Genomic DNA, 11,786 nt, shown 5'->3' on the forward strand with positions numbered 1-11,786 from the left:
AAAGCTACATAAAAAGCTACCTCCAGTTTTTATTTGGACATATATATGGCTTTTACTTGGCTTGTTGTATAGATATCTTTGCTGGTGGAATTGCTATGGCACTATAGTTAAAAACCAATTTACTATACAAGTATGAGTATGTCTCTGAACCCTATTCTGTTCCATTCATCTGTATGGCTATCTTGAGTGTTGTATCTTTGTAGTAATTATTGAAATCATATAGTGTAAATTCTCCAATTCTGTTATTCCTTCTAAAGATTGCCTGTGTTCTAGGTCATTTACATTTCCATATACATGGTAAAATCAGAATGCCATTTGTTAGAACCAAGCTACAGGCATTTTGAATGGGACTGCACTGAATGTATACACCAATTTGGGAATATTGACATATTAACAACTTTGTGTCTGCTAATCCATGATCATAATGTATTTCTTTTCCTATTTTTAGATCATTATTTATGTATTCCAGGATTTTTTAATACTTTTCAGGGACTAGGTATTACATATATTTCATTAGATTGATTCCTATGTATTTTATATATTTAATGCTGTTGTGATAACCTTTTTTATTTCATTTCAAACTATCCTTTGCTAGTTTTTAATATATAAACCCATGTCTTGCTATTTTATGAAAAGGTTTAGTTAAAATTGGTGTTAATTCATCTTTAATTATTTCATGGAATTTATTTTTGGAGCTGTGTGATCTCACATTTTTCTTTGTGGGAATTTTTAAATTACAAATTCAATTTCTATAATAGACGTAGGTATAGTCAAGTTTTCTATTTGTCTGTGTCAGTTTTGATTATTTGTGTTTTCTCATTGTTTTCACTCATGTGCTTTCAGCTATTGTTATTTTACATTTTACTTCTAAATATGTTATAAAGCACAAAATACATGATGTTATTGATATATTATGGTGATTCCTCAAAGAGCTAAAAGCAGAACTACCCTCTCCCCATATATATATGCTCTTAACTATCCTGAAACACACACACACACACACACGCACGTATATGCCCTCAACTATCCTGAAACACAAGCTTCTATCTTTGCAGAATTACCATAGAATGATATTGAATGATTTATATTCCTCTGGGTATGTACCCAGTAATAGGATTGCTGGGTCAAAGGATAGTTCTGCTTTTAGCTCTTTGAGGAACCATCATACTGTTTTAACTTAATATATTTAAATGCTAATTGATGCTTTAAGCCATCTGTTAGCATTTATATATTAAGTTAAAAACAAAGTGGTACACTTTCATTTTTAAACATATTTATTGTTTTGATGTTCCTCATTGCTTTCTACAGATCTAAGTTTTTAGCCGGCCAAAAACTAGTCTTTCTTGTAGTATGATTCTGCTGACAAATTCTGTTTTTCTTCAAATTTTACTTTGATTTTTGAAGGATGTATTTAGTTTTTAACTTTTACCTTAGGTTCGAGTGTACATGTGAAGGTTTGTTACATAGGTAAACTCATGTCATGGGGTTTGTTTTGCAGATTATTTCATCACCCAGGAATTAAGCCCAGTACCCAAAAGTAATTGTTTCTGCTCCTCTTCCTCCTTCCACTCTCTATTCTCAAGATACCAAATGTCTGTTGTTTCCTTCTTTATGTTCAAAAGTTATCATCTGGCTCCACCTTAAAAGTGAGAACACGTGGTATTTGTTTTTCTGTTCCTGCATCAGTTTGCCAAGGATAATAGCTTCCAGCTGCATCCAAGTTCCTGCAAAAGACATGACCTCATTCTTTTTATGGCTGCATAGTATTCCATAGTGTGTATGTGCCACAGTTTCTTTATCCAGTTGGTCATTGATGGGCATTTAGGTTGATTCCTGTCTTTGCTACTGTGAATACGGCTGCAGTTAACATTTGTGTACATGTGTCTTTATGGTAAATGATTTATATTCCTCTGGGTATATTCTCAGTAACGAGATTTCTGGGTCAAAGGGTAGTTCTGCTTTTACCTCTTTGAGGAATCACCATAATGTTTTCCACAAGGGTTGACCTAATTTACTCTCCCATCAAGAGTGCATAAGTGTCCCTTTTCTCTGCAACCTTGCCAGAATCAGTTATTTTTTTACTTTTTAATCATAGTCATTCTGACTGGTGTGAAATGGTACCTCATTGTGGTTTTGACTTGCATTTCTCTAATGATCAATGGTATGAAGCTTTTTTCATATGTTTGTGGGCTACATGTATGTCTTCTCTTGAAAAGTGTCTGTTCATGTCCTTTGCCCACTTTTTAATGGGGTTGTTTTTCTATTGTAGGTTTGTTTAAGTTCCTTATAGATACTGGATATTAGATCTTTGTCAGATGCATAGTTTGTAAATATTTTCTCTCATTCTGTAGGTTGTCTGTCACTCTGTTGACAGTTTCTTTTGCTGTGCAGAAGCTCCTTAGTTTGATAAGATCTCATTTGCCAATTTTTGCTTTTGTTGAAATTGCTTTTGGTGTCTTTGTCATGAAATCTTTCCTTGTACCTATCTGCAGAATGGTGTTGCCTAGGTTGTCTTCCAGGATTTTTATAGTTGTCGGTTTTACACTTAATCCATCTTGAGTTGTCGGTTTTACACTTTAATCCATCTTGAGTTGACTTTTGTATATGGTGTAAGAATGGGATCCAGCTTCCACCTTCTGCACATGGGTCACCAATTATCCCAGCACCATTTATTGAACAGGGAGTCTTTTCCCCATTGCTTGCTTTTGTCAGCTTTGTCAAATATCTGGTGGTTGTAGGTGTCTGGCCTTACTTCTGTGCTCTCTATTCTGTTCCATCGGTCTATATGTGTTGCGGGAAGTCAGGGATCCCGAACGGAGGGACCAGCTGAAGCCATGGCTTTGAAGAACATAAATTGTGAAGATTTCATGGGCATTTATCACTTCCCCAATAAATACTCTTGTGATTTCCTATGCCTGTCTTTACTTTAATCTCTTAATCCCGTCATCTTCATAAGCTGAGTGTGAATGTTGCCTCAGGACCCTGTGATGATTGCATTAAACTACAAATTGTTTGTAGAGTATGTGTGTTTAAACAATATGAAATCTGGGCACCTTGAAAAAAGAACAGGATAACAGCGATGTTCAGGGAACAAGGGAGATAATGTTAAAGTCTGGCTGCCTGTGGGCTGGGCAAGACAGAGTCATATTTCTCTTATTACCAGAAACAGGTAAGAGAAGTATAGCTGAATTCTTTTCCCAGTAAGGAATATCAATAATTAACAGCCCTGGGAAAAGAATGCATTCCCAGGGGAGGGCTCTGAAATGGCCACCCTGGGAGTGTCTGCCTTTATGCAGATGTAGATAGGGATGAAACACACCCTAGTCTCCTGCAGCATGCCCAGACTTGCTAGGATTAGGAAATTCCAGACTGGCGAATTCTAGTCAGACCAGTTCTCTGCTCTTGAACCCTGACAATGTGTGCACAGGGGCACATGGAAATTCATTAGTGATTCTAATTTCACTCTGACCTTCTGCCTTGTGATCTTTTGTTGCCCTTGAAGCATGTGATCTCTGTGACCCACACCCTATTTGTACACTCCCTCCCCTTTGAAAATTGCTAATAAAAACTTGCCGGTTTTACAGCTCAGGGGGCATCAAGGAACCTGCCGACTTGTGATGTCTCCCCCAGGCATCCAGCTCTAAAATTTCTCTCTTTTGTACTCTTTCCCTTTAGTTCTCAGACTGGCCGACACTTAGGGAAAATAGAAAAGGACTCACATTGAATTATCGGGGTTGGGTTCCCCCAATATATATGCTTTTTTTAACCAGTATCATGCTGTTTTGGTTACGGTAGCGCTGTAGTATTGTTGGATGTCTGGTAACGTGAGGCCTTCAGCTTTTGTTTGTTTCTTTTGTTTTGTTTTGTTTTTTGCTTAGAATTGCCTTGGCTATTTGGGCTCTTTTGTGATTCCATATATATGTTAAAATAGTTTTTCCTAGGTCTGTGAAAATTGTCATTGGTAGTTTGATAGGAATAGCATTGAATCTGTAAATTGCTTTGGGCAGTGTGGTCATTTTTACAATATTGAGTCTTCCTATCCAAGAGCATGGGATGTGTTACCATTTGTTTTTGTCTTCTCTAATTTATTTAAGCAGTGTTTTGTAATTCTCATTGTAGAGATCTTTCACCTCCCTGGTTAGCTGTATTCCTATGTATTTTATTCTTTTTGCAGCAATTGTGAATGGGACTGCCTTCCTGATTTGGCTCATGGCTTGGCTGTTCTTGGTGTATGGAAATGCTAGTGATATGTGCACACTGATTTTGTATTCTGAAACTTTGCTGAATTTGTTTATCAGCTGAAGGAGTTTTTGGGTAGAGACTATGAGGTTTTCCAGATATAAAATCATGTCACATACAAACAAAAATAGTTTGACTTCTTCTTTTCCTATTGGATGGCCTTTATTTCTTTCTTTTGCTTGACTGTTCTGGCTATGGCTTCCAATACTATGTTGAATAGAAATGGTGAGAGTGGACATCCTTATCTTGTGCCAGTTTTCAAGGGGAATGCTTCTGACTTTTGCCCATTCAGTATAACATTGGCTGTGGGTTTTTTATAGATGGCTATTATTATTTTGAGGTATATTCCTTCAGTACGTAGTTTATTGAGAGTTTTTAACATGAAGAGATGTTGAATTTTGCCAAAAGCCTGTTCTGTGTTTATTGAGATAATCATGTGGTTTTTGTTTTCAGTTCTGTTTATGTGATGAATCAAATGTATTGACTGGCATATGTTAAACCAACCTTGCATCCTGGGGATGAAGCCTACATGATCATGGTGGATTAGCTTTTTGATGTGCTTCTGGATTCATTTTGCAAGTATTTTCTTGAGGATTTTTGTATCAATGTTCATCAAAGATATTGGCTGAAAGTTTTCTTTTTCTGTTGTGTCTCTGAAGGTTTTGGTATCTAGATGATTCTGGCCTTATAGAATGTGTTGGGGAGGATTTCCGCTTCCTCAATTTTCTGAAATAGTTTCTGTAGAAATGGTACCAGCTCTTCTTTGTACATATGGTACAATAAGGCTGTGAATCCATCAGATCCTGGCTGTTTTTTGGTTACTAGGCTATTTATTACAGATTCAATTTCATATCTTGCTATTGGTTTGTTGAGGAAGTCAATTTCTTCTTGGTTCAGTCTTGGGAGGGTGTATGTTTCCAGAAATTTATCCATCTCTTCTAGGTTCTGTACTTAGTGTGCATAGAAGTGTAAATAGTAGCTTCTGATGGTTATTTCTATTTCTGTGGGGTCAGTGATAACATTCCATTCATCATTTTTACTTGAGTTTATTTGGATCTTCTCTCTTTTCTTCTTTATTAGCTTAGGGAGTGGCCTATCTCGTTATTTTTTTTTAAAAAACTCCGACTCCTGGATTTGTTGATATTTTGAATTTTTTTGTGTCTCAATTTCCTTCAGTTCAGCTCTGATTTCGATTATTTCTTGTCTTCTGCTAGATTTGGGTTGATTTGTTTGTGCTACTTTAATTCTTTCAGTTGTGATGTTGGGTTGTTAATATAAGATCTTTCTAACTTTCTGACGTCGGCATTTAGTACTATGAATTTCCCTCTCAACACTGCCTTAACTGTGTCCCAGAGGTTCCACTATGTTGCATCATTGTTTTCATTAGTTTCAAAGATCTTCTTGATTTCTGCCTTAATTTTTCATTATTTACTCAAACGTCATTCGAGAGCATGTTGTTTAATTTCCATGTAATTGCATGTTTTTGAGCAATGTTCTTAGTCTTGTCTTCTACTTGTATTGGCATTGTGGTCTTCTACTTGTGTGGCATTGTGGCGTGTCTGGTATGATTTTGGATCTTTTGCTGTTGCTGAGGATTGTTTTATGTCCAATTATGTGGTCAATTTTAGGATATGTGCCATGTGGCATTGAGAAGAATGTATACTCTGTTGTTTTGGGGTGGAGAGTTCTGTAGAGGTGTATCAGATCCATTTGGTCCAATGTTGAGTTCAAGTCCTGAATATCTTTGTTAATTTTCTGCCTTGCTGATTTGTCTAATACTGTCAGTGGAAAGTTGAAGTCTCCCAAATAGATTTTAGGTTGCTGGTGTTTTCATTTTTTAGATTTTTTTTTCTCTTTGCACCTTAAATATGTTGTTTCATAGTCTTCTGTGCTATTTTGCTTCTGATGTTAAGTTCACTGACATTCTATCCTTCCCATCCCCCACTACAGTATCTAATGCATTATGTCTTGTTTTCCCCTTCAACTCCTTTGAAAATGTTTCATTATTTTGGTTTTCAGCTATTTGATTATGGACATTCCTTGGTTTGCTGCTCTGTATGTATTCTGCCTGGGATTCATTGAGCATTTTAGATACTAGGATTAATATTTTTCATCAAGTTTTTAAAAATTATGACCAATATTATTTAGAGTGTATTCTAGTCAATTTCTCTCTTCTCTTCTCTCATATGTTAGGAGACTTGGCAGTGTCCCACAGGTTACTCAGACTCTATTTAATTTTTAAGATATTTTTTCTGCATTTTAATTTGAATATGTTCAAATGATTTTTCCTCAATTTCACTGAGAACTTATCCTATTAACCTCAAAGAGTGAGTGCTTCATCTCAAATATTTTATTCTTCATTTCTATAATTTTCATTTGGTTCTTGGTACAGTTTCAAGTTTACTATTAAGATCCCCATTTTTTTCCTGCAAAGTCGATATTTCCTTTAAGATCCTCAATATATTTTAATAGCTACTTTAAGTTAATATTTTATTCCTACATTTTTGATATACTTCTACTGACAGATTTGTTTTTCTGGTTGTGAATTAATTTTTCCTGCATCTTCATATTTAGTAATATTTTAATTTTATGCTAAGCATTATAGATGTTATCTTACAGACTGTCTAGATTTTGTTTTGTTTCTTCAGGCAGGTAGTTGCAGATTTTCATGTGAGCTCATTCCCTTTGAATATTGCTTGTAACCTTTTACAAGATGAGCTGAGTAGTCCCTACTTTTGAGCTGCATTAGCACTATCCATAGATGTGTTATTACTGGAGTATCTTTCTTATGATTAGGTGCTTAATCACTCTGGCTGGTTGGAATTGAGCAACTCCCAGTCCGTTAGGAGCTCCAGGTATTTCTTGTATCGTAACTCTTCAGAATTTTTTTTTTCACTAACAGTTGTTCTTTGGCTAGCCAAATAGTCTTCCATCCTACAAATGCACAATTTACTATTTTACCAAATGCTCAAAAAGAGCCTCATGCAAATTTCTGGAGGTTTTCTCCACTTAGCTCCCTTCCCTCTGAACCTGCCCCCAGATTCCAGCCTACAGTAGTTCATTAGTTCTGAACTCTCATCTTTCCCTCCTCAGTTCTATAGGACCAGCATGCTGTGCCCCACCCCCAATCTGCTGCTGTGATGTACAAACAGCCAATGTTAGATACACTGAGTGGCTTACCTCACTTGTTTCCCTTCCCTCATGGGTCACAATTTTGCTGACTATCCAATAAGGTAAGCATTTATGTCATGTAGTTTGTGGAGTTTTATAGCTGTTTACTGCAAAAGAACTGATTCTGTGTTGGTTACTCCATCATGGCTGTGAACACTACTACTATATTTTAATTTCTGTGTCCTCCTAATTTGGTTTGAGTTCTGTGGTTGCTGTTGTTGAATATTTCTATAATTTTTCACAATTCACCATATACATGGACAATAATCTGATCAAGGATGTCATTTTTTTCTGGTTTAGATTGTCCCAGCTACCTCATAGCCAGTGTCCCTTTCTTTACTCTGCCTTTCTTCCACTTATACTGTTTCCTGTCCAGAAGATTCAGTGCTTTGTATAAAACACAGAAATATCCACACTTGGAATTCCAACAAAACAAATTACTATGCCACTTGAAAATGTTTGTGATCTGTTTCTTTTTTACTTTTGGAGTATCATATGTAATTTCTCCACCAGGCACCACTGCATCCTACACCCTCACATCCAATCTCTACAACTTCAAACACCTGAAATCATCTTACGTTGCCTAAATTGCCCATGGTTTGCCTTTCCTTCAGGCTATTGATCCTACTATGTTTTTTAAATTTTTTTCCCCAAAACTTTCATCCCCCATCACTATACCTGCTTAAACTATATTCTACTTCCAGGTTCAGCATAGAATAGATCGCATTCCTCAAAAATGTCTTTCTCAAATGTTCCAAATTTGGGTGAAGATCACTGCAATTAGCTTCATAGCACAGTATCTCCCATAAGCTAAACACCCTGTACCATACAAACCCACATACTTGCCTATATCTCCCATTAGAAGTGAATAGAGGCAGGGGGCTTTTTACATTGTTCAACATTGTATCTGGCACTCAGGATAGTGTTAGTTTTGTGTGTTGGATGCTAATCTAAATGATTGAGAAAATGTAAATAAGGTCCACTCACAACTTTTGAAGTAACTTACAATAAAATTGGCAAATCAAGACTCAAACACAGCAAAGGAAACAAAAGCAAAAAATTACCACAAATTTGGAGGCTTAAAATAACAACACCTATTCTTTCACAGTTTTGATGATAAAATTCTGAAATGAACATGTAGGCAGGTCTGTGCTCCCTCAGGAGGTTGGGGGAAAACACCTTCCTTGCCTCTTCCTGCTTCTGGTGGCCATCAGCATTCTTGGCTTGTGGTCGCATCTCTCTATCTCTACTCCATCTTCACGTCTTCGTATTGCCTTCTCTTGGGTGGAAAGGTGAATCTAATTCTGTCTTCCTCTTAGAAGAATATATGTAATTGCATTTAGGGTGAACCTAACATAGGATAATAATCCAGATAATTATCCAGAATAATCTCTTCCTCTCATACTCCTTTATTTAATCACACCATCTGCCATATGAGGTAAGATGTGCAGATTCTGATGATTGAGATGTGGATGTGTGCTTGAAGCCACCCTTCTACCCTCTAGAGCAGGTCACAGTGAGGTAGTTCCAATGAGAGAAGTACAAACCAAGACATCCATAGTTCAGAAAAATCAAGATCCTGACATTAAAAAATGAAACAAAACAAAAACTTTGAAAATGAGGAGGAGTTTTACAAATGATGCTATGGGAAAAACAGTCCAGTTTCAAAAGGTTATAAAATTACAAAGATGGTGTAGAACATAATCAGGATTAGTCCAAATTCTAGAGCATGAAATATACAAAAGAGATAACAGGGAGTTTTGAGACAAAAAAAGAAATATAGTTTAAATAATACAAATTCTTGGAAATAATTATTTATAGTTTGACTGTGATGTCTACTAAGATATTTAAAATAAGACATTTTTGACCAAAAGAATGACACAAATAAAGTCTGATAGAGATTTCTCTGAGAGATATGTGTGCAACAATTGAGATGCGGAGATCAACCTGTCCATTAGTTAACCTGATATTGTGGGTTATTGTTATTTGTTAAATATCATAGCAGGAAATCTTGTTACAGGTATTAAAAATATAAAAATTTTGGCAGTGTAATCGAAGACAAACTAAAATGAGCTAACAAGTTACCTGCAAGAAATAGGAATTTAAAAATATTTTTTAGTTACTATAATTGTGAATACCATAAAATGTATAAATAATTTGAAAATCATTTAGAAATACGTGCTAGGATTTTGGTTTCACATGAGCTATAAAGTTAAAAAAAAGCATATGTTTCTGTCACTATAAGATTAGATTTGATCGAGTGTATTCCTAGCATTGTTTTCTTAGAGAAAAAAAGAAATTAAATTGCTCATGGCTTTGCTCTATGTAAATTTCTATTTCTACCCATGGCAATGACATCTTGTTGCACAGAATTGTGTATCTGGTAGATACCCAGTTATACTTTTAAAACTGTACAAGTATTCACAAGAATATTTATTTCTACATTTTCCAGGTACATTTTTAGATTTCTATTATATTTTAGGATCATTTAGTCATAACTTTTGTAATTCCATTTATCAAGGTGTTCTACTTGTGTTTTTTACATTTCCTAGCCTATTTCCCAATATGTTAATTCAAAATGGTGTCAAGAACTATGATTTCCCAAGAAACTATGTGAACTTTTAGAACCTAAGAAACAAGGAGCTAAGGGAATTTATTTTCTAAATCAACACAAGACAGCTACTGTTCATGTGTAAAATTACATTTAGTTAACATTATATTTTTGCTTTTTATAGAGTAAACATATGGTTTCCCATTTAAAGTGAAAGCTTTCTTTTGATGGGAAAAATCACATGCACCTTTTAAGAGTATGATTGAGCTGGGTGGAGCCAAGATGGCCGAATAGGAACAGCTCCAGTCTACAGCTCCCAGTGTGAGTGACACAGAAGACGGATGATTTCTGCATTTCCAACGGAGGTACTGGGTTCATCTCACTGGGGAGTATCAGACAGTGGGTGCAGGACAGTGGGTGTAGCTCACTGAGTGTGAGTCGAAGCAGGGCAAGGCATCGCCTCACCCAGGAAGCTCAAGGGGTCAGGGAATTCCCTTTCCTAGTCAAAGAAAGGGGTGACAGATGGCATCTGGGAAATCAGATCACTCCCACCCTAATACTGCACTTTTCCAACGGTCTTAGCAAACAGCACACCAAGAGATTATATCACCCACCTGGCTCGGAGGGTCCTACGCCCACAGAGCCTCGCTCATTTCTAGCACAGCAGTCTGAGGTCAAACTGCAAGGTGGCAGCGAGGCTGGGGAAGGGTGCCCGCCATTGCCGAGGCTTGAGTAGAAAACCATGGCACGAGAACTACGTGACAAATGCACAAGCCTCAGTAGCTGATTTGATCAACTGGAAGAAAGGGTATATGCTCCAATTAAAAGACACAGACTGGCAAATTGGATAAAGAGTCAAGACCCATCAGTGTGCTGTATTCAGGAAACTCATCTCATGTGCAGAGACGCACATAGGCTCAAAATAAAGGGATGGAGGAAGATCTACCAAGCAAATGGAAAACAAAAAAAGGCAGGAGTTGCAATCCTAGTCTCTGATAAAACACACTTCAAACCAACAAAGATCAAAAGAGACAAAGAAGGCCATTACATAATGGTAAAGGGATCAATTCAACAACAAGAGCTAATGATCCTAGATATATATGCACCCAATACAGGAGCACCCAGATTCACAAAGCAAGTCCTTAGAGACCTACAAAGAGACTTAGACTCCCACACAATAATAATGGGAGACTTTAACACCCCACTGTCAACATTAGACAGATCAACAAGACAGAAAGTTAAAAAGGATACCCAGGAATTGAGCTCAGCTCTGCACCAAGCGGACCTAAGAGACATCTACAGAACTCTCCACCCCAAATCAACAGAATATACATTCTTTTCAGCACCACACCACACCTATTCCAAAATTGACCACATAGTTGGAAGTAAAGCACTCCTCAGCAAATGTAAAAGAACAGAAATTGTAAGAAACTGTCTCTCAGACCACAGTGCAATCAAATTAGAACTCAGGATTAAGAAACTCACTCAAAAACCACTCAACTACATGGAAACTGAACAACCTGCCCCTGAATGGCTACTGGGTATATAATGAAATGAAGGCAGAAATAAAGATGTTCTTTGAAACCAATGAGAACAAAGACACAACGTACCAGAATCTCTGGGACACATTCAAAGCAGTGTGTAGAGGGAAATTTATAGCACTAAATGCCCACAAGAGAAAGCAGGAAGATCCAAAATTGACACCCTAACATCACAATTAAAAGAACTAGAAAAGCAAGAGCAAACACATTCAAAAGCTAGCAGAAGGCAAGAAATAACTAAAATCAGAGCAGAACTGAAGGAAATACACAAAAAACCCTTCAAA

The sequence above is a fragment of the Pongo abelii genome, chromosome 6 (genome assembly GCF_028885655.2).
Source record: "Pongo abelii isolate AG06213 chromosome 6, NHGRI_mPonAbe1-v2.0_pri, whole genome shotgun sequence".
NCBI lineage: Eukaryota > Metazoa > Chordata > Mammalia > Primates > Hominidae > Pongo > Pongo abelii.